Source organism: Mustela lutreola, chromosome 2 (assembly GCF_030435805.1).
Source record: "Mustela lutreola isolate mMusLut2 chromosome 2, mMusLut2.pri, whole genome shotgun sequence".
Classification (NCBI taxonomy): Eukaryota; Metazoa; Chordata; class Mammalia; order Carnivora; family Mustelidae; genus Mustela; species Mustela lutreola.
The window spans coordinates 39,005,507-39,030,138 of NC_081291.1; the positions used below are offsets into that span (position 1 = coordinate 39,005,507).

General features: G+C 41.8%; 1 protein-coding gene across 9 annotated transcripts in view; it reads right to left on the reverse strand.

Annotated features, from left to right (window-relative positions):
• Window positions 1-24,632, reverse strand: part of FOXP1 (forkhead box P1) — a 453,072-nt gene that overhangs the window by 306,833 nt on the left and 121,607 nt on the right. For 6 of the 9 annotated variants that reach the window (XM_059161504.1, XM_059161503.1, XM_059161495.1 and 3 more), the window contains one exon: window positions 16,388-16,448. The exons of 1 other annotated variant lie outside the window; for it this stretch is intronic. The gene's annotated coding sequence lies outside the window, so the exon portion shown is untranslated. Of the gene's footprint in view, window positions 1-16,387; window positions 16,449-22,441; window positions 22,594-24,632 lie in introns of those variants that run through there. 2 more of the 9 variants (XM_059161496.1, XM_059161500.1) reach the window with 1 other exon arrangement.

The window sequence follows — 24,632 nt, forward strand, 5'->3', positions numbered from 1 at the left end:
GCGCATATCCAAGTCTGTTTATGTTCTGCCCACAGCCTGCGCCCCTCACCTCACGCTCACTCTGGCACCTTCTCCACCAGTCCCTTCCCCGACACATCATCACCAGCCCAGCCCAGGGGACACCCTGTTCCTTCTCTGTGGCTCCCACACGTCTCCTCCACCCTTCTCTCTTTCTCCAGATCTCATTCTAACCATCATTTCTCCTGCCATCTCGGGTTAGGGCTCTCTCCCAGCTGTAGGCTCTAAGAAGTGCCACGCATCTCCATTCCTGGGCCCTCCTCAGATCAGCCCTTCTCAGCCCCCGATGGTTTGCGAGCTGCACAAGGCCCGAGCACGTCCTTCCTAACTCACTACTACAAACTCCGCCCCATAGACTCTGCACTCTGCACTCTGCACTCTGTGGCTGGCACAGAGGAAAAGTTCAAGTATTTGTTGGAAGAGTAAATAAATGAATAGTGTGCTCACTCAGACAGCCCACTTCAAATCCTGGCCACGCCACACAGTGCAGATGTGACCCCTGACATTCTGGATGAAGGCCTGGCAGGTCTTGCTTAGCCTGGGGAAACCAGCAGCTCTCACCCAACGACCAGGTGCTCCCGAGGCTTAAACAAAATTACACGTAACGGTGCTGAGCCCAGTGCCTGATACAGAGCAAACATTCAATAATCAACTGTCATTACCATCACTTACTAGTATTCATTTTTCTCACTGTAAGAAAAGTCTAGAATTGTGAAGTAACAGGTTTTCTCTCTAATGTCCTACCCTCTCCCCCCCACCCCCACCCTCCACCTTATGAGCCCAGAAGCCCGGTACATGATGCTAAGTAGAGATGGCCCCTTGCACCTCCTGGCCAGCCTGGCCTCCCAGAAGAAAACACCTACACTGCCTCCCATCAAGGTCCTGAAAGACCCAATCTCAGAAAGCAACCTGATTAGACCAATTCCCCCCAAATAAAACAACAAATATCCAACCCTCCCTTCTTAAGCCTCTTGTAGACATGCAGTGAGGATCTCTGTTCTCAATAGATGCATGCACTGGTACCATTTTTCGAGAAAACTGTTTGGAAACATATATAAAATTTTCAATGTGTATCAATATCTAGCTAGCCAGCTAGCTACCGATCAATCTAAATTTTAAATACATATAACTTTTCACCCAACAACTCCCATTCTGATCATCTGTGCTAGGTCAGTACTTCCCCACCGGGACAATTTTGCAAGGGGATACATGGCAATGTCTGTGGATGTTTTCCGTTTTCCTCTACTGGGGGTGGGACTGGGGAGGGTGTGCCACAGGCCTCTAGTGGGGCAGGGACACTGCTGAACACCCAAGATTCTCACAGCAAAACATTTTCCAACCCAAAATGGCCATCATGCTTCAGTTGAGAAACCTACCCTAAAGAAATAATCAGACAGCCTTTTCCATTTGAAAATACACGCTTGTTCACCAGCATTGTCGTGCACATCTTTTTATATCCAACAAAGTGGGACTGGTTAAATGAAGTGTGATACATCTATACACAACTAGAAGGTAATAATGATGCTGCCATATACTAATTGTGACAGAAAGGTACTGGTGATCTATTTTTAAATTAAAGGAAAAAAATGTGCCCAAATTTCCAAAAAGTAAGAAAAAACGTGGCATGACCCTCTGAAAACTGCAACGTATCTCTACCTAATGGCAGAATAAAAATGTACCACGAGGGAGCAGCTGGCTGGCTCAGTTGGGGAAACGTGTGACGCTCGATCTTAGGGTTGTAAGTTCCAACCCCACACTAGGTGCAGAGAATAGTTAAAATCCTCAAGAAAAAAAATACAACGTAACCCACAGATGGAATTAGCTTTCAGTGTACATTTTGGTTCATCCCATATACCTAAAGTGTTATCATTTCAACCTGTAGTCAAGATCTAAAATCTGGTGGGGATTGGACACGTGTAGCTGGTGTCGATTCAGACTAGCCCGGTTTCAACTGCTAAGAGCTGCTTAGCGACTGGTTTACACACTGGACAGCCCAAGTCAACTCCGTAACAGAAATGTAATGTTATCCTGAAAACCTCAGAGACCCCTCTCTTTTTTCTTAGGATTTTCAAAGTTTGTGTTTTCTATTTGGGGGCAGGGGAAGGTATCAGGATGCCTCTTTCATTTCTATATCCACGAACTTGGTTCTCCCCCATAAAAACAGTCACTGAAAACCATTTTCATTATCTTTAAAGTTAATTAATAATAAAATATGTTACCATCCTTGAGAACTTACTACATTCCATGCACCATGCTAATAACAAAAATAGACAATACTGAGCCTGAAGCACTGCTCTGAAGACTTTTTACTTGGAATAACGCAGTTAATCTTCCAACAACTTCCAAGTGCCTATTTTTTTTAGATAAAAAAAGGTTTAGAGAATCTGGTCGCTTCCTCAAGATCACGAAGCTAGAAAGTAGCAGAGCTGGACCTGCAAAGCAGACTGCGAACCAAACTTCTGTATACAATCCTCACAGCACATCTACGAGACCGGTCTTTTCATTATCCCCACGTCTCCAATGGGGACAAGTGGCAGAGTATGTCGGGACCTGCCCAAGAACGGACATGTCCGAATTCTGATGAGGCCCACTCCAGTCCATGCCTCTGAGCGGAGCACCAGGACCACAACCCCGAGCTACCCCTTCATCATTTCAGCATCGGGAATGTTTATCTCAATTACGAATCAGTTGTGTTTTAGAAATGGTGGTGACAGGAACCAGGCAAGTACACAGACAGGGGGATGGCTGCCAAGTGCATTCCCAGGAGTGGGACAAGCCAGAGAGAAAGTGAGTGTGGTCCCGGGGCCGAGGGGGGCCTGTCTTCCCCCACTCAGTGCAGAGTTCTGGAATCCCAGAGAACACTCAGAAATCCAGAGAAAGAACAAGTCCCTTTTTCTGTTTTGGATTCCTTCATCCAGGGGTTGATGAGAATCAGCTGGTTGAGCTCACAGACTGAAGAGCCAAGGCCCAGGGATCACCCCTCAGCCTTCAGCAATACCCCTACTAACAGGATGTAAAAGGGAGGGGCTCCCCCAAAGTCCCTCGGTCTGTCCCCAGGGTCTTACTGTTCTACTGCACAGGGCCCGGCTTCTCTACAGGCTTCCTGCCCACATGGCTGGAGGAAAAGAAAGAAAGAGGCTAAACGAGAAATGGAGAGAAGCTTCTCAGGCTGGGGGACAGCGGGCCTGTGAGAGCGTGCCTTTCCCAAGTGTGACAGGAAGACCACAGAAGCAACCTGGCTGGACACAGTTTCTTATCTGAGCTGCTGCTGCTGACGTAGAAACAGGAGAAGCAGTAAGAAGAGAAGCAAGCCTGACTCTCACTGTGGTAAGTGTTGCATGGAGAACTCTCTGTTTGCCCTCATTAGAGAGCAGTGAGGGAGACTCACCACATCTAAAGAGCCTCTCTTTTGTTGTTTACTAGTATATTCCCAGTGCCTAGAAGAGTGCTTGAAACAAGTAAGCATTCAGTAATTATTTGGTGAATAAAGGAATAAATTTAAAATGTCCAAGTATTTGGAAAGCTGATGAGCCCCAGATCTCTCCATCTGGTTTCAGGAACATCTGAGGGCCAATGGTCTGGCCTTTTCTAATTTTAGCCTTATACCAAAGCTGTAGTGTAGTACTCTGAATTCACTCTGTGAATTTGGCCATAAGAGCCGCTGGTCAAGGACCCTCTGAATGACAGGATCCCTGCCCTATGCTCTCGGCACTCTGGCTTCCTCATTCCTACTCTTTCAACCCCTGGCTGCTCCCAAAATTATGAGGGATTAAAAGAAAAAATGGGGACACCTGGGTGGCTCAGTGGGTTAAGCCTCTGCATTCGGCTCAGGTCATGATCCCTGGGTCCTAGGATTGAGCCCCACATTGGCTCTCTGCTGGGCAGGGAGCTTGCTTCCCTTCCACCCCGGCGATCTGCCTCTCTGCCTACTTGTGATCTCTGTCTGTTAAATAAATAAATAAAATCTTTAAAAAAAAAAAAAAAAGGAAAGAAAAAATGCAAACAGCTTAAAGAAACAAAATTCTGAACTTCATTTATAATCAAAGAATTGAACAAGAAAAAAATACATATACTTTTTTTTCTCCTATGATTCAAACGACAACTAAAAAATGTTGATACTCATTCTTGGCAAAGTTGCAGTGAAATCAACACTCTCAAGTGGTGTTAATAGGAGTGTAAATTGGTTCATTTTGAAAAACAATATGACAAGATATAAGGAAACCCTCTAAGAATTCCATAAACTCTCTTCTAGTACTTTCCCCCTCTAGAATATTTCTAAAGAAATAAAAATAATTGACCAAGACCTATGCACAGATATGCCCACTGCAATAACTATATTACAGAAAAACTGGAAGCAAACTCCACACCCAATATTAAAGAACAGTTAATTAAACTGTATTACAAGCAAAGGGATGATAGAGCATGTTATCATTTAAGATACCTTTAACAATACTTCGTGATACAGGAAAATGCTCACTGAGTAATACTAAATTTTAAAAAGAGACAATTCTATATACTGAATGACAGTAAGTTTGCTAAATATGTGTACGCTCAATGAAAAAAGAATGGCAGAAAATTTATGTCATTCTCAGGGTCAGAATTCTAGATTATTTTTACTTTTATACTCGGTCTACTTTTCAATAATTTCAAATTCCCTATAATGAGCTGGTTTTACATGTATCATCAGAAAACAAAACAAGGTTCGTGGGAATTTCCTACTCTATTTCTATTACTAATAACATAATAACTTCACTAGCTAAGTGAAGTTCCCAGTGACAATTCTATATTGGTCTTCATGTATTTTTATCCCACATAAGGAAAATAAGGAAAGGATGTCAACCCCATTCCAGAGCTGGGGGAACAAGACCTTGGAGCAGAAGTAGCTCCAAGCAAATAGACAGTGTGTACCTCAAGAAACACAAACAAAACATAATCATCCTTCCCTGTGCCTCAGCCCTGGGCAAAGCACATGCCACACAGGAGGTGTTCATCTGTACATATCAGTCGGGTAAGGGCAGTGGACACTGAAATTCTCAGGCTACACATAACACTCAACAATTTTTAAAATGCACAGTAGTAGTCAACTGGTAGGAACATTCTACTTTATATACATCTTCATCAAATGGCCTCGTTTTAAAAACAAAAACGTTAGCCTTCAGAGGCAGGAGACAGGGAGAGATGGGGAGGGCGGAAGCAGAAAAAGGGGGGCAGGGGAGGAAGGAGAGGGAAAAATCGGCATCTTCTGAAATGAACACTTTTATTTTTATTTATTTTTGTTTGCTTCAGATGAAGGTATTTGGGGGATATTTCTCACAGTTAATACGCTGAAACGCTTGCAAATGGTGTCATTTCCCTTAACATTGCTGGAAAAAGGAGGGAGCGCTGGAAATGAAATCCAAGATAAGGACCATCTACATGTAAAAAAAACAAACACGTTTTGGCTTTGGTCAGGTCTACTTTTTTAAAAGCCAACTTTTTAATAGTCGTATTTCTATCATTCCACTTGTTTGAGGTATCATATCATAAAAGGAAGGAAGAGGTGTAGGGGAAGGGCAGGGGATTCCCGACACGGGGGCCACAACTGTGCAGCGGCCTGGGGTCTGTCATGTCCCTTTTCTGGATGTCGGTTTCATCTTCAATACATGACAAGGAAGAGACCAGACAAGTCCCACATTCTTTGGTCCTCTCTGAAGTTCTAAGACTACTTCACTGAAAGGCCGTTTGGGGGATTTTAGAACTAGATGGGGTCACGGCCACAAAGCACAGAGGTGTACAGCCCAATCTTAAACACACAGCGAACCTCACGGGAACTCAAACATTTGTTGCCTACACCAATAAGGACGAGACTGCCAGGGTCCGGCGCGCAAAAGAAAAGAACTTAAAATGTTAGACTCTGAAAGTTGCAAGTACATTTTAAGTGACTGAAACGCAACCTAAGCAAATTCTGGATTTGCAAATGTGGACATAAAGCCATGGCTTGCTCTGGGGAAAGAGGAGTGCTGTTTGGGCTAACAAAACAAGGAGCGGAAGAACAGCTCACCCTTGAAAGAACGCTGAGAATTAAGTTGGGAGTGGGAAAATACCATAAGTAATTCAGATCAGGAAAAACAAAAAATGCCTAGCAGCTTAAAAGTCTAGAAATTTTGAAATCAAAATTAAGGTGAATTGTACCTCACCTAATTGTGGAAAATACATACAGTTGCCTGAAGGGGTGATTATGTGTGGCTCAGCTTAGTTTTAATATTACCTAGAAGTAGAGGGAGAAACTAGGTGGTAATCTATAATCTCAGCATCATTTATAAAACAAATTCAAGAGACTGAGCTATCTTGAGAGATCCAACATAGACACTCTGGCCACCGTGAGTGAGCAGAAAAAATCAGAACCCTCACCAATTTCAGGGATGGACAACACAACAACAGAGGTCACCAAAGTATCCTAAAATAAGATTTAGATATAACATGTACTGACTTGGAAAAATACTTGTGATAGCATAAGGGTAAAAATAGGAGGCAAAACAGTATATGCGGGACGAACACACATAGACAAATCTACAGATACAAAATCCCAGCAGGATACTGATAAAATGCTGAACTGGTTAGGGGAGGTCACCAGTAGAATTTTTCTTCCTATAGATTCTTCTTCTAAGAAGGATCTTGATTATACTCCACAGAGAGACTATTCTTACCAAACCCAATATTACCTTAATGGGATTTAGTACCTAAAAAGAGAAAGCATATTTGTTATTATTTTACCTACACTTTTCCAGATGCTTGAAGATTTGGGACCAGCCTAGAAATCTCGAGAATGTTCATGTTGTTTCACAATTTTTGAAAAAGCCAGACTCTTTGATGCTCTTAGTTGAGTTGAAAGGCAGACGAGCGCATCAAAGACTACCTAGATTAGTAGAAGGTGAAGGTGACAGACTGGTGTGTGGCGTACACACAAACTCGTAGTTTACTAATCTGGAGACCATGTTAACCACGCCAAGCTGTGGTGTACTTCAGATGATTAAAACAACGTATTTTATGAATCCCCCTTTTCCTCTGCCTTTTCTTTATTTTCTTTCTTTCTTTCTTTCTTTTTGAGCCCAGTATGGGGCTTGAACTCACAACCCTGAGATCAAGACCTGAGCTGAGATCAAGAGTAAGACACTTCACTGACTGAGCCACCCAGGCGCCCCATCTGCCTTTTCTTTAAACAATACTATCTCAACCACTGGAGTAGGGAATGAACTGAAAGGGGCAACATGCACAGAACTCCTTTGTGCAGCAGGGAATTTTTTTCTGATCACTCTCGCAGGCTGTACCGTGACCCAAGCATCACAGAATTAGCCTCCTGTCCATGCGGGCCTGCAAGAGGTGGGGTACGTGTGACAACCTTAACAAACAGCAGTGCTGAACAGGCACTGACCCAGGAAACATCATTCACCATGCCTACCATAAGCACACTGATAGCTGTACGAAGCCGGCATGAGTTACGGGGGTGAGAGTCCAACATTTCTGACTCTGGTTAAGGTTATCGATGACTTCCATGTTGACAAACACAATTGTGCATTCTTTGTCATCATCTCTTCTGACCTCTTAGCCACTTATGATGCAGCTGACAATACTTTTTTTTTTTTTTTAAGTATTTATTTATTTGAGAGAGAGAAGGAGTGCAAGGAAGGGGGAGAGGGAAAGAAACCCAAGCAGACTCTGCGCTAGCATGGAACCAGACGTGGGGCTTGATCTCATGACCCCAGATCATGACCCAAGCCAAAACCAAGAGTCAGATGCTGAACCGACTAAGACACTCAGGCACTCTCTTCCTTTAAACAATGTCTTCAGTGGGCTCCTGGTTGACTCAAATCTCCAGAATTTCCTGCCAGCTTTGCCTCTTTTTCCTCTATAACCTGTAATCAAATCTCTTAATGGCGTTGGCTTCATCTTGGAGCCCTACTCTCCTCTTATACCATGGCTCCCCCAGTGAGCTCACCCAGGTTCATGCCTTTACAGACCACTTAGATGGTTACAGATCCTCAGTTTCTCACCTCAGCCAGGACATTTCTAGATCCACATATCCAAATGCCCACTTGACAGCTCCATCTGGATGAAAAATAAACAGCTCAAAGCCTGTGTGTCTACAGCTGTTTCCCCTGCTTCCCTCATCCACCCATGATGAAGACTCCTGGCTTGACCAAAAATTAGTCAGGCTCCTGAACCCACCTGGGCACCTCCCTATAAAATCTAGTTTTAGCAAGAACCCTGCTAAGTTAGTTTAACTGCCAAGTCCCTCTACCACCTTCGGTATCTGACCACCACCGGTATCTGACTGGTTTCCTCCTCTTCCATCATTCCCCAGGTAGTGTCTGATCACTCTGGCCTGTCTTCAGCAAGAGCCATGTTAGATCTGTACAGCTCAGACCCTCTGCTTACCCATGATGTTTTCTCTTGGTAATTTTCTGTCTACAGACGCCCACTGTCCTCCCTGGCTCTAAATTCCTACTTGCTTGGGCTAGATTCAGAGTTGAGCCCAATCTCTCTCCTGTATAAAATCTCACGGGGTATTCCCAACACCTGCTGTGATGGTCCTGAATAAAGGGTGCCCTGCCACCTTTAACAAGTAAGATTAATTTTTTTTCCTTTAATACCCTCGAACCTGCTCCCCTATTTCAGTTAATGGCAACTCTGTCCTCACAGCGTTGCTTGGCCCCAAGGCCTCCATCTTCTTTTCTTTCTACCCACAAGCAATCCCTCAGATGATACCACCCCATCACTCAGCACAAAAATCTTGGAGTCATCCCTGACGTAACTTTTTCAAATTCCACATCTATTCCGCCGGGAAGCCCTTTGGCTCTTCCTTCAAATCAAAAGCCAGTCTACCTCTCACCAGCTCTACTCCCATCCTGACCTGCCATCATCCTGTCTCACTGAGATGATTACAGTGGCCTCCTAACAAGTCCCCCTCCCTATCCTCTCCCTTTGTTCACCCACAGGCAAATTTCAAAACAGCTTCCAGAGGGATCCATTTAAAGCATGAGTCAGATTTTGACCCACCTCAAAGCCCATCAGTGGTTCCCTATTTTACTAAAAGACAGTCTAGTGAGTTTTTAAGCCCTACTCAGTCTGACTCTGTTACTTCCTTTTTTGTTGTTTTTCCAAATTTATTTCACTTTTTTTAAGTAATCTCCATACCTAACATGGGGCTCAAACTCAGGACCCCAAGATCAGGAGCCACTTGCTCTTCTGATCACACCAGCCAGGCACCCCCAGCCCTGTTACTTCCTGACCTTGCTTCCCACTACTCTCCTCCTTGATGACTTGACTTTAGGCACATGAGCCAACTTGCTCCCTTTATTTAGAACAGGCTCATTCTTTGCTCCCGTGCTACCACACTTCACAGCCAGACTTACCCCGGTTATTTAGAGTTGGAACCCCTTCCTCAGGCGATCTGATCTGCCTCAGCCTCCAATATTTCTTCCCTAGAACGTATCACTGGGTATTTATACTTTATTTCCCTGCCCATCTCCATCCCCTAGAACCACGAGCAGAGGGCTTGACAGCGGTATCGTTCACGGAAAGATCCCCCATAACTTGAGCAAAGGTATCCATTAGAAATATAACGCCTGTGACACAGGTAATTATAACCACACGGAAACAGTTAAAATTCAGGTTAATAATTTATATTATTTAACCTAACATAACAAAAACATGACCACTTCAATGTGTAATCAAGAGAGAATAATAATTGAAGTATTTCACAGCTTTTTTTCCCATACAAAGTCCTTTAAATACTTTGTCAAATGTATACGTTCAGCGCATAAAAGTTTGGGCTAATTGCACTGCAAACGTGCGGCTAGTGGTTTCCATATTAGACAGGGCAGGTTTACTCAATTTATTCTACTCTGCTGTATGCTTCTTCCGTTTCTTAAAAATCCTTGGGCACAATCCACTAAATAGATTTCCTAACCCACAAAGGAGTGCCGGTGCCCACTCTGACAATCTCTGTTCTGAATAAACTTTAAAGTAAGTCATCTGTACTGAACAGATTTTAGGGCACTTCCTCTGACCTCGAGAGATAGCTCAGGACCCTCTGAAAGAGAAACGGATTTTCAGAAAAGAGAGGCCTGGAGGGATAGGCCAAGGAATTAAAGTACCATACCAAGCCACAGACTGAAATCATCACCGTCCATCCGATGATGCAAGACTGTTTTTTTAATTAAAAGGTAATTTTAAATAACTCATCACACTGTCAGATCATTAACAAAACATCTAATTACTTATAATTATACACTACATACATGCTAATATACAAAATTCAAGGGAAAATGTGCGTGATTTTCACACTTCAAAAAGAGGACATTTGAACAGAGCATAAAGACTTCAAGCTTTTTCACTCCTCTCCCCACCCCAGCCCCACCATGCAAAGGCTCCAGGAGTCGAAGAGTTCAGATCAAGGCCAGAGAAGTACTAGCTTACATGATTAATCTTCATTTTTCAATTGAGAACTCCCACTCATGAGCAGTCTTTTTAAAAAGTACTACAAACTTCAAATCCGAGCGTGACGCTGGACGGAAGGTCACCTTTTCAAATGGACTCAAAATAAGGATCCTACCACCAATAGAACGTTTGCTCCTTTAAGGTTCTGGATGTTACTAGATACGAGGGGGTAATGCAGTCAAGGTTAGCACAGATCTGCTCCCTTAAACAGGGTTTTGTTTTTGCACAGTTAAGCTTCAGATTCCTTCCTGAGGTTTGTGAATTACCAAAGGAAGGCAATACTTCCTACATCTCGTTAAGCTGTTATGTTGTCACCTAAACTGAGAATCTCTTTTTCCTAAGATGCTCAAGGTGAGCAACGGGATATCCATGCCCTTGGCAGATGGAGGAACAAAAACATCATTTTAAAAAGATGAAAAAACCATTTGTTATTCGGTTTTGTATTTCTGATGGCTCACGGTGCAAACTACGGCTAGTTGATAACTGCAGCAAAGATCGCCTTTATGACTAACTGCGCCTTCGTGTACATTTCAACAAGTGACTTCTGCTTGAAAACGAACTCTATTGAGCATATTTCTCTGGAAATCAATATTTAAAAATTTTTGTTCTTTGAAACTAACATTCAAGAGAAACAGCCCTTGTTTACAGAGTAACTTAGTTTAGCATTATGGTTAACAATGTTTAAAAACAGCTAACTTAAGATGCAAACATTTAAATTTTGAAGTTTAACTGTTGGGAGGCCAAGTCAGTTCTAGGAAAATACAAACAACATGAGGACAGTCATGTTTTCCCCAATTCCAACCCCTGTAAGAATATTTCATGTCACCCTTTTGTTGGGTTTAGGAGTAAGAACTCAAGGTTGTATGAGAGTTACAAATTTATTTATGTATTTTTTTTGATAGTTGCAGATTTAAGTGCTTGGGATGAGCCTTGAAAACATCATGCCAAGTGAAGGACGTCACTCACCAAAGGCCACATATTGTAGGATTCCATATGGGAAATGTCCCAAATAGGTCAGTCTATCCAGAAAGAAAGTAGATTAGTCATTGTCCAGTGCTGAGTTGAGGTGAGTGACTGCTAACAGTTAAGGGGTCTCTTTCTGGGGTGCTGAAGATGTTCCGACACCAGACTGTGATGATGGTTGCAAACTCCAGGAATATACTCAAAGCCATTGAACGGTATTCTTTAAGCAGGTAAATTGTTTTGTGATATGAATTATAGCTCAGTAAAGTTATTAATAAACTTAACATGCCTGATAATGTTCATAATAGCACTGGCATGAAAGATAACAAGAAAATCAAGTTAAACTAATACAGCTTCCATATAAGGCTAAAATACATAAATCCCTGATACCCTGGTCTCCCCACTATAGATCACTTTCCCCCAACAACCAGTACTTGCCCTTCCGAACCCTGGTTATCATCATTGTTCATGATCTGGGTCTTCCCCTCTTTAATATAAACTCTACGAGGACAGAGACCATGACCTTCTTATGTAGCGCTATGATCTCACAACTAGCACACAATGATCAGTAAATACCTACAGTAGGATTTATGTATGTATGCAGTATGCACTTTGATATGAATCAATCAATCAATCAATTAATCAATCAGTCAGTGAAATCATCAGATAGGGGCAATTCAACCAGTCAAGTTGTGTTCGAACTGTCCCCTTAAATCTCTTCTCTGATTCTCCCATGTTCCTGGCCACCCTAGTACACACACTTCCCAGCCACCGCCACAGCTTTTTGCAACCAGGTGACCGTAATCTTACAAATTAAAGGTTAATGAATGGGATATGTGCATTTTAACTCCTTTGCACCAAAGACAACTGCTTGGCTTGGACTTCACTATGCTTCAACCATGTAAATAATGACAAAGGCCAAGGTAGGAGAGCAAAAGAGAGAAAGAACCTGCCCACGTAAGCTAGACTGGTGAGAGTCCTCTATAAGAGAGAAGGAAACCCCTATTTTATGTAAACCTTTGTCTGTTGGGGTCTCTATGCTGTAATACCAGCCTAGTCTTTACCCAGATTGTTAAGCCCAGGGATAGGTGTATGGGGAGAAGCAGGGAGCAGGAAGGTTTCCAATGCTTCGCTGAAAAAGCCAGTGATTCAGTCAGTGTGGTCATCTGGTGGCTCAATGAAGACACTGTTATGTCTACACAACAACGTCCCAATACCACTCAGAATGGTTATAAGAAAATGAATTTTATAAAGTGAATCTGAATCTCAAGCAAAAATGTATGTAGGCGCAATGCCAGCGTTCAGGGAAAGCAGAAAGAAAATGATGTTTAAGCCTATATTAAACCACCAGACTAAGGCAGCCATGATAAAATGACATCAGTGTAACTATGGCCTAAATAAGATGTCTTTTAGGTCTTGTCTTGACATTCTATGTGACCGTGGGTGAGCTCCTGATCATCTATGGGACCACCTTCCCTGTTTGTAAAGTGGGGATTATAATCATTGCTACCTATCTCTCAAGAATGCTGGCACAAACCCATTTTGTAAAGTGTTCTGATCTACTTGGAAAAAAACTGTTATATCGCTACAAAGGAAGATGACCGTTATTTATGATTCTTCAGAACTTTGAATCAAAATTTGAAAAATGGCTTCATCTGTTTTCTCTGAATTTGCTTGGCCCCTTTATGCACATAAGTAGTTCTTCCCATAGTGCCAATGTAGACATATTTACCTACATCTATGCTATTAATGATTCCGAGATTTCAAATGTGACATGACATTTACTGAGAAGCACCCGGCATCTGAAATCAACCTCTTTTTGATGCTGGGGAGATGTGCTGGTTTCTCCATCATAGCATGGATATGGATAGCATGATCGTCTCAGGTTTTTGTTTACTTTTGAGAGACACCGTGCCCGTGGACACACATACAAGAGAGGGAAGGAGAGAAAGAGGGAGAGAGAGAGAATCCTAAGTAGACTCTACACTCACTGCTGAGCCCATTACAGGGCTCAATCCCACAACCCTGAGATCATGACCTGACCAAAGTTAAGAGTGGGCGCTTAACTGACTGAGCCACCCAGACGCTCCACATTCATCTCTTTTTAAGACTTATTCCCTGGGGGGTGCCTGGGTGGCTCAGTGGGTTAAGCCTCTGCCTTCGGCTCAGGTCACGATCTCAGGGTCCTGGGATCGAGTCCTGCATTGGGCTCTCTGCTAGGCAGGGAGGCTGCTTCCTCCTCTCTCTCTCTACTTGTGATCTCTCTCTGTCAAATAAATAAAATCTTAAAAAAAAAAGAAAAAAAAAAGACAGACTTATTCCCTGGGAAGAAACAATAGCTATTCTAGCCATTTTATAGACTTTTTTTTAACTTTATATTTTTAATAAACCTTTTTGAATATATGAAAATATATAAATAAATATATAAAAATGAATAATATATAGAAAAATATATAAATATAAAAAATAAATAAGGATTAGTTTTCCAAGGGTCTGTGAGCTTGTTAAAAGGTTAAAAAAAAATTACATGTGATTTATTACTTAAGTCTCTATATCTTCACTAATTTCTAAAAAAACAAAAACAAAAACAAAAACAAAAAAACAAAAAACCCACCTTGAAATGAGGGTTAAATAGGATGGAAGTGATATTATAGAAGAATAAAAATAAATAACCCAATGTTAATTGGGGGTAGGAAAAATGAGGTTGATTTTAAAAGATCTCAATCACAAAAAGCTGGAGTGGAAAATAATTATACAGAGATTGAACAAAAAAACTCTAACTCCGAGCTTCCTAGCAGTCAAGTTTAAAAGAAAAATTATATGAATTTGTTACTCAGCTTCCTTTGTGTGACGACAGTAGCCAACAGAAGGATAAAATTTTTCACTGTTCCTGAACTTTGACAAGGAGTTCCCCATTTGCAGTATATCATATCATATAATATACTGTGTCCTTGACATTAATTATAAAGAAAGAATTCTCTCTCCGTGGACTGCCTCTCTTAGTCAACACTAATGAAAATTTCTTGGAACTTTTTTTCCCCCCCAAACTTGCCCCTGTCTCATGATATTTTAAACTTTGAACAATATCACAGAATTGGAAACATATCATATCACACACATTCAAGTGGGCCCATTTTCAGGTCATGGGTGTTAGCACAGGCATTATAAAGACATCAAGTCAGAAGAAAAATAATTCATGCTTACAGGTGACTCCAAGGAAAACAATGAAAAGTGCTCAGGATGCCCTTATTTGAAGCTGTCAGGGTAACACAACTCTCAAGGTGAATATTTCATCTTTTCAACCACGCTTTCAGCTTTGTTTAATCACAGTTTTGGGCTCTGCCAGAAATCTTTGCTAGTTAATGGCACAAGTTGAGTTAAACACCTGGCACAGCTTTGTATGAGGAACGTCCTGGACTGAGATCTCACAGGGTTCACGGAGACCAGGAGACACAAGGTACAGCCAAGCTGAACTGCTGTGGCAGAGATGGAATGGCCCACAAAACAGAAGATGTATCTGGCATGGCCCTTCACAGAAGTTTGTAGATCCCCGAAGTTAATTAAGCCTTCCTTCTTAAGACTGGAAAACTGAGACTCAGAAAGTGAAGTGTTTGGACTTGATAACCCCCAATACCAGTTGGAATCTACCCCTTTCCATGCTGCCTCGTAGAAATGAGACTGTCTTCCACGGTGAGCAAGCAGGAGCTTTCCACAAAGGTTTTATTTAAACAGCAATGATGGTGAAATGCAGCAAGTGATTTTTTTGGCCTCTAATCAAATGCACCAGAATGCGACACTAACCATGAATCCATACCTTTAAAAGGCATTCTAGAGTCCCAGAATGCTAAGATTAAAAACAAAAGTGATCCAAGAATCTTCACATTATAAAGGTTAAAAAAACAAAAACCCAAAACGTGTGTAGCTAAAGAGTAGGAAATCTCTGTCTTACCAATTCATAAACTCAATTTAGTCATATCTGGGGAGACCTCGTGCAACCAGGGGAGCAAGGAACCTGTTTTACAACAGACACAAATCCACGAACGCAAATGGAGCTGTTACTGGCCTAAATTCAAGAATCAAGTGAAGATGCTCCTTGACAAACCTCAGCCATGAAAATGACCGGCAAGATTAACTTGGAGCAGAAGACCATGGCCTCACTAGAGCGAGACCTCTGGAAATCAAGAAAATACCGGAGCATCCGTAAGCATTTGAAACGCACTTTTTTTGTTCCCCCTCCCCAAAGTGGGTTTGAGAAAATTTAATTTCGCTTTAATTCATCAAGTTACATTAGTCTCTCTGCAAACTTCTATTTTAAAATCAAATACTCATTTGATTTTCAAGCAAGGTCAAGAGAACGAGGCAGCCTAGCGCTGACATCACAGGGGGGTGCCCCATGCCACTGAGCAGTTGCATCAGTGCTCTGGGTTGCTACGGTGCTTGACTATTAATTTCTGAAAGAAGGTGATGATAAATCCGCCAGATGAACATCAATGGTATGACACCACTTCGGCACAAAACACCGACAGGCGCTACTCGGCGCTACTCGACAGGCGCTACTCGTGGTCGCAGCAAGTTCGCTTTTATGAATCACCGCTTTTGTGATGTGCATATTCCTTTCTAACTTTAAGCCCACGGAGTCCACCACCAAAAAATAAATAAATAAACAAATAAATAAAAGTTCAGCTTCAACAAAGAGGAGAAAATTTGAAACCATTTCGGGGGGGGGAGGGTCCCTCTGTGGACCATTTCTTAAGGACAGTCTTTTCTTGAAAGATCTCCCCCAAAGATGCTACAGCATGCGGACTTATGCACAAATGCATACGTATTTTTGGCAGCTACAGAGATCAGAGAAGAGTTGAACTGAGATATATCTAGAAGGAGGGAGATATGGGCCAAGATATAATCCCACTAATCGTATTGCATTTACCTTTTTTGGCTTCTGGAAAGCAATCTTCAGGTATAGTCACCTCAAAAGGTCACTTCTTACCCTGAAAACAAAAGAGAACGTCACAATCTGAATGTCAAGAGACAGCACCAACCACCTATTTGCCTGGGACAGATGCAAGGGCAACAGAAGGACTTGGTTACGTTGCATGGCAAATGACTTTTCAGAGTTAATAAAAACAAGTCCCAAGACCAGTGATCTGGAGCACAGGCCTGTGAGCGCCTCAAGACAACAAAAACAACGTGGGTGGAGAAAGTCAAGGTGAAACATTTCGAATTTTGCAAGTGAACTTTTTCTCATCTTGTCATTGATCAATTTATTTTCTGGTGCAATAATACGTGACTCATAGGCCTTTGTTTTTGGAAACCAGTCTGCTCCTTGAACGTGTCTGTTTGGTTAACATCCACAACATCTCTGATTTCATTAACGCACGGGGCTTGACTCCCCCCACCCCCACCCCCAAGAGGAGAGTGAGTTCTTACAGATGAGATGCTTATGCTACCCTGGAACCTTTCAAAATGAACAGGAGCACCAGGATCTTCAAGTTTGGGGAGGGCTGGGGGGTTAATCAGTTGGTGAAAGCTGTTCACACTGTGTTTTCCACTTAGCATTTATCTACCAGATCTACCAAGTTAAATAAAAATGGTTTGTGTCAGATGAAATAAACAATTGAAACCGAGCTCCCTAAAACACAAAGAAAGCCTGGAACATGTTTTATCCCACATCTACTCCTGCATCTGCATACTCTCTTATGCAAAACAGTGTGTAATCCTCTAAGAAACATTACAAGCTGCCTCTTTCTGCCCATGTAACTGGGATCAACATATGGCACAAGTGAAAAGAAAAACATTTGTTTATTAATTTAGAGCAAGATACCGACAGGGTACAGGACTCACTCCACATCAGCTGACCAAATGCTCATGTCATTTTTTATGCAAGATGCTAAGATCGTATCATCATTTTACTAAAATGTTAATATCCTTTTGCTCACTCTTCAGAACAATATGTAATGAAGTGGTTTTAATTTTATACAGAATATATCCCTGCTTATCCCTCTGCTGTCAGCCCTGAATGTGGAAAGGCAAACATTATTGAGAAGAGTTAAATCTTATTTCACAAGGGCTAAAATCTGAAAGTGGCACTTTGGTGAGTACTATCTTTGAGGAATTGATCTGAGGCCAATTTATGACATTTCCACAAGCAAGTATATGCAGATTCTTGCCATAAAGATTGGAAAAAAAAATGCAGGCTCTGAGTGAAATCATAATTTTCATGTTTACTGTAAGAGGAAATTGGAGGTTTTCACCATAAATGTTCACCATTTGGGTGGGGGAAAACCCTAGCCCTGGGACTTAAAATTACTATTTTGCAACCTGCCCCAAACCTTTTTGTTTTTACACAAAACAATTCAAATTGAAAATGAAAATTTTGAGACACACTGCTGATGTGTGTCCCCAGGATTGGTTTCTCCACTGGTGAGAACTCTGTCACAGGACAAATGGTGCTAAGAAAACAGGGAGCAATGATGTTGGGGTCCTCAGGGTAATGGGGGAGATCTGCAAAGCAGCCCCACTCCTCCCAAGTAAGAGGAGCTCGTTAGATACAAGGCACAGCGATAATCTCAGACACGAGAATCTCCATCTTACCACGCGTACAATCTTAAATGGAAAGGAAGTGAACTCTGGCAGATCTTACTGAATTCAAGGCAAGAATGGCCATCCTACCTCCTTTTTACTTGACATACCCTCCAATGGGCATGCTCTAAACTAATGTTCGTGTTCATCCATTGAGTTACATTTATTTTTGCATGTTTGGCAGTCAGATCTATAGTATTAGACTTTGCAGTGCAGATGAGATTGTTATCATATAGGCCTGGCAAAACAACTGGACTTTATTAAAATTTAATTTAAAAGAAAATCCTGCTGAAAATGCGTACTTTGAATCAAGTTATCTTGAGCCCTGGATTCAAACCTGTAGAAGGATTTCAGGGAAGAGCAGGGCCTATTTCTCTCCACACCTGTCTACACAGTACAGTGTGTAAATGAACAGAACAAAAATATATGCTGATTTACCCTCACAGATTTTACAAGTATAATTTTCCCCTAGGGAAACTAAATTATACAACTGACCCTCCAACTTATAATTATTCAAGCAATACAAAATCAGCTACAGTTAATTTTTACTATATACAAAAAGAAAGAAAGAAAGAGAGAAAACTGGCAGTGGGATACAAATCATGTTTTCCTCTATTGTGAAAGTTCCATAAATTTTAATGCATATGCACATTTGACCAGTCATTAATTTATTTCTGTTGATTTTAGTTTTTAGTATACATTAGCCAAGTAATCTAAAAGATATTTTTCTGGCTTTGCAGAGAAAAGATTAATAGTTCAACAGCTGTTTGCCATCATGCTAAATTAAATGAAATGTGTCAATATAACAGACAAGAAAATTAGGGAGTAGTACTGGGGCCTGAGTCTGCATCATGACGAGCCTGGAAGAATCAGAAATCAACAACTAGCAGAACAACCTGCATTTCATTTTTTTTCCAAAATGTAAAACTTCCGTTTCCAGAGTGGTTTGCAATTTTTTTTTTAAACAATCACTTTTACTTATCAAATATATCAACTAGTTACCTGAATGCTTACTCACCCCACAGCATCAAAACTAAAATTAAATGGTTATGTAAAGCTTTTTAATATAAAAAAAAAAATATTCCCCTCCAGCCCACGCATCTTCTTTTAAAATGCTGTTACCATCTGAAGTGCATTGTCTTTTTCTATCTTTCCGAAGTTTCCCATTGGTTTTAGGTTTTAAAAGTGAGCCAGGAATATGGTAAATAAAAATGACTTATTCTCCTTTGTGTCATTCTCTGTACAGTTAGGATCCCGTGAACACTGGAACTGTTCCTGGTGTGGCCGCCTCACCAAGAGTGCTGTCCACCGGAATCTACGCGTTGACCATAAAGACCTTGAGCAAGACACCAACCTTCAGCAGCAACCCATTCATTAGAAAGCTCACGGTACTGCCCTCTTCCTCTACCCCTCCCCACGTGCCACCCCTTAAGAACTCCCCACTGTCTGCGGACCTCTTAAGTTAAACAGTGCTTCAAAGTCACACTTCATAGGGTGTATTTTGCCCCCCAATTTCATCAATGCAATAAAGAATATATAAATGCCAGCTGGCGTGGAGCCAAGCTGCAGGTAAACACGGAGGCTGGACTTCACTTCACAAGACTGAAAATGAACAATATACACTCGACTTTTCCCACTAAGAGGTTGTCCCCCCTTTCTTCCATGGCAGCTGAAGGAAACGACGTGCATCAGGATTTCTGCATTAGGTTTCATTTTGCGTGATCATACTAAAGGGATGGGGAAAAACCACCATGTTTTTCATCTTAACCTTCAGTCCACCAAATGAGGCCTGAGAAGATACTGGGCACCAGTGTCCCCAGCGATGCAAGGATGTCACAGCCAGCTCCAGGCCCACGAGGAAGGTGGCGATTTAGTAATTTGTATCTGGTTAGAGAAGACCTTCTCTGAAAGCCCAGGAACATAGCTCAAGCTTCTCATACCCCAAATACTCCAATCAAAGGACACGTACTTCATCTAAGAAAATCAAAGGTCTAAATGGGCCAATTTCCAAGAGACGCCTGTCTCTTTAACTAGAGACTCCTAACTCATGTGGATTTTCGTGTCTTGTTTTTCAAAGATTTCTTAGGAAAACAGGAGCATATCGACACAAATTTGCCTAGCTGAAAAATGATAGTACAAGGGTCACTTCGTTTTCTGCACTCGAGACAAGAAAATCCACTCAGAAATCAACCGCAGAGGGTTTTTTCTCTGCTCTAATAACTTCAATACTGAGTCAGGCTTACAGAAAGAAAAAGCAAAGAGGGCAGGAAGGAAGAGAGAAAAAGAAATAAGAGGGGGAAAAAAAACCTGGGAGCGCAAAAGAGGAGAAAGAGGAAAAGAAGGAAGGGCCATGGGAAGGAAAAGGCCCAGCTGTACGGTTCAGGCCTTTGGGACACCAGCCAGGCTCGCTGGTTCACAGTCTCTACATTGCTGTTACTTCTGTCTACCAAATGAACCCACCGTCCCCAAAAGTCCCCTCCTGTGGCTGCGGGGCACATTTTGCTTCCTTTCTCCTCACCCTCTGGGACTCTCACCAAACCGTGGCACCAAACCTTGGGGTCCATTCTCCTAAGAAAAACTGAAAATACTAGAAGATAAGCCAAGGGGCACGGACAACCTGAGGCGAGGCGAGGCATGCCCCAGGGAGGGGGGGACTGCTGCAGGCCTGCAGCCCCCACTCCTGCCCCCACCTATAGCAGTACCACACTGGTCCATCTCCTCTGGATAAACTCCTCTCGCTTACCTTACAGAAAAGTAAAACCCTGGTCATGGTCATGTGAAAATATTTTATAGGTATCCTTTAACAGCCTTTAAATGTTGAAACCTAAAAACAATATTTGCTGTTTTCTCTTTGAAGCTCTAACAAAGCCTTTGTTTTAGATTTACCTTTAGTGTGCAATAAGAGTTAATAATCAAATCCATCCCAACCCCCACAAATGTTAAACAAAAAGATAAAAGAAATGCAAATAGCTATTGTCATGGAAAGTTAAAGTACCTGTCTGTATTTTTAAGTGAAAACTATTATCTCTATCAATCAAAATTTAAGAATACAATAGCGCTAATCACAGAAGGTGCTCTGACGGAGTTACTTTTACTCATAAAAAAAAGTATTTTTCCCCTTAAAAACCGAGTATAAAAGTCATACACTTACAATTAGATAAGGTATTTGTAATTTTATTATTATAAACCTACAGCAGCCTCACTGTTAATAAATGCTTCTAAGTCTCTAGACTGATTTGTACCCAAGAAGACCCAACTCCCTACATATTTTAATAAGGTTGATGAAATTTTATTTAAATTCTCACAGTTTCCAACCTGCGGGGGAACAGCACACTCTTCTGTTGAAAAGAGTTACTCAAGCAGAGGCAACAGTTAACTGGTAATGCAAACTCCTTCTTTTAGACCCTGGACACAATTCCTAGTGCCTGAAATATCTTTACATAGGACATATCTTCCTTGGGTGGCTCGTCCCTTCTTTGCTGTGGCAATTCATTTTTGAAATTATAATACTGTAAAAGAAAGCCGAATTCTACCATCATAGCCCAGAATGATCTAAGTGCACAGTACATCAATTTCTCGGAGTTTTTTTTTTTTTTAATCCACTTTTTAAAAAGACTGGATTAGACCCTGAATATGGTGCTTTCTAAAGACAGTACGGGAACAAAAAATAGCAAGACCCCAGATAGTAAAACAAACAGCTCAAGATTAAAATTCCTAGAGCAAACAGTTAAGCCAGGATGCCATTATGCAGGCTGAGCCTGGATGGATGTCTCCTCCACCGTGGGGCCAAGAGGCTGTCACCCCCCCCACCCCACCCCACCACCAGCTAGATCAGATTTCCTTCCCTCCCGACCGCCTCTCTCAGCATCATGGCCAACCTCTCTAGTGTGCTATTAATATCAATGAAGAGACGATTCGATTTCCACTAAAGAAAACCCTTCCTATTCCGGCACAGACCTTCGGGGAGGACCCTGGCCCGGGTATAGACAATACCGCAGCAGAGTTTCACTGCTTTCTTACAGTTCGGTCTTACACACTGTTTGAAGGCTTTTAGCAAACAATGGCAGCATTATCTCCAGGATAGTTACAAAACAGGATTTGTTAGGACAAAGAATAATAAAGCTGTTCCTCTCTCTCTCTCTCCTTCTCCCCCCACAACCCACACCCCCACTCCCCGCCCCGGTTCCAAGAGGCTCTCTCTCTGCCAGTCCAAAAATTCAGCCCCGGTTCCTAAGAGGCACCTGTACTCGTCTATTTCAAGGCAGCCAGCAACTGACAACGGCCCAGGAACCAGGACCCAGGTCGCTGTGGCTGGCGGGAGGCGCCCAGAAGAGCAGGAAAGTAGCCTCTCAACATTTGTAAAATGAAACAAAGTATCAGCCTTGGCTTCGCACACACTTACCGGCTCATGGTGAGGAAGGAAAGCTTTGGGGCCGGAGAGGCAATTTTCACACAACGGAAGAAAGTTGAGAGTTTGTAAGGGAGAAACTACAGAGGCTTGGAAGCCTGCGGGCTCGCAGGGCTCCCAGGCTGGCGGCAGTGTGAGGAAGGACTGAAGGTATGTGGGCTAAACACAACAAAAGCCACTGCCTTACTCTAGATTAAATATGCAGGAAGAGGCCCCTTTGCATAAACACAAACACTCAGCAAATGAATAACTCGCTCAATCAGACGCCTGCTGTGCCTTCTACCTGTCCTCTCCCTGACAGGAGACCCCGCCGGTTGCAGGGCACAAGCACTAAACAGGAGACAGTTAAATGCTATGTTGCTATAATAACAATTAAAATGAATTGCATTCATTAGTAATTAAGAACTCACTCCTGGAGTGGGGGGGGGGATAATGGGGGAGCAAATATAGTGCCATTGTTTTATCTCTAGCTACTCTGAAAAGAAGTTGGCATAAGACCCATCACTGGAGATTTACCTTAGCTTGCATTTAAATCTTAAAATTCAATGAGAGTTGTCAACAATCACATTTTTCAGCCACAATACACCTTTTGTTTTTTGTGCTTTGCCACACTATAAATCGTTCCTTGGGACCCATACCTGTGAAGGGTCTATGTTATCTATGTACAAAAATTGACACATATAAAATATACACACACCCATACATACCCATGTGCGTGCATATACACAGGTACACACAGGCACGCATGTAACACTGACCCGTATTTAATTAAAGGAGGTAAACAAACAAAAAACCCCATGCCACTTTGCACTCTTTAGTTCACTAATGATTTAAGGAACATAATTTGAGTCTTCCAAAAATACATCCCAAATGCCTGCCTTTCAAATATCATCAATCCTTGCCCACTCATTTAAAAACATTACCCATATATTAGAAAGGATGCTTTTAACTGAGTGGCCTCAACCACTTATAATTTCAATTAAATAACATAATTACAGTCAACAATTTTCTCCATTTCGGCAGAGAATATGCCATACCTCAACATAATTTGTCCTTAGAGCCAAGGAATTTAAGCAAAAGGAAAAACACACAGGCCCCAGGAATTCACTACTGCCTTTCCTCTCAGCCTAGGGAGTCAACACACTCACCTCTACCCTCCTACTCTATGTTCCAGCTACATGTTGGTCTTAGTAACTTAATTATTTTTTAATAACTTTTGCAGTATTAAATGATTTCGATTGAAACATAAGTAAGATTATGTTCCCCTACTTCCTTTTTAATGCCACCGAGTACTATGGGGGCAAATCCAGCACGGCTATGCTATGGGACGTGTCTACGTTATTACTTGGACCAAAAAGGGTAGGTCACAGATCCTTCCCAGCCTCAGAGAATGTACTGCAATTAGGCTAGCCAAAGGAAATAAGGCAGCTTTCTATTTCAAAACCAAGTTCTATTTTATTAACACAACACTGCTCAAGGGCTATATCATTCTACTGCAAAAGCAAATGAATATTATTGAAAAGTTTTTTTTTTAATTATTAACAAGCAGAGGAAGCCCATCTCAAACATATATTATGACATAACTTGGAAAAAATATTAAAAATTTTTTAAACTTTTGCACCCCCACCCCCCAGAAGAAAAACACAGGATCTCCCTAAGAGGGGTTCCCAAAGAAACTAAAGATGCCTCTTCTGTTCACTATTTTGTCTTGAAATGACCTTCCAAATAAGGTGTTAGATAACCTCCTTCCACAGACGATAGTGATCTAACCTTGATGCAAATAAACCATAGAACAAAATTTAATCAGTATATCACTATGAAAAAGCCTTTGTCCATCCCCATGGAGCTTCTAATGACTGTTTTGGCAGTTCTGGCGGGTAGTTATGCTTCCTAGCTCATCTATATCTCATACTGGTTGAGCAAGCTAATGGAAGTGCTGTTAGTGGAATCCAATATTAATGCTCTCTATCGTGCAAACCTGGATGCAACTGAATATATTATACAATTAGAGGTGGTATCTAATTCCATAGGTATTAGATACTGTACTCGAAATTAATATTTTAATGAGGAAAGTGAAATAAGACGACGAGCCAGGTAAGGGATGCATGCATTGTGGCCCAGCTAAGCCTCTTGTGGCAAGAAGGCTGGATCCTGGCGCGAACGGCACAGACACGGGGATTGTGAC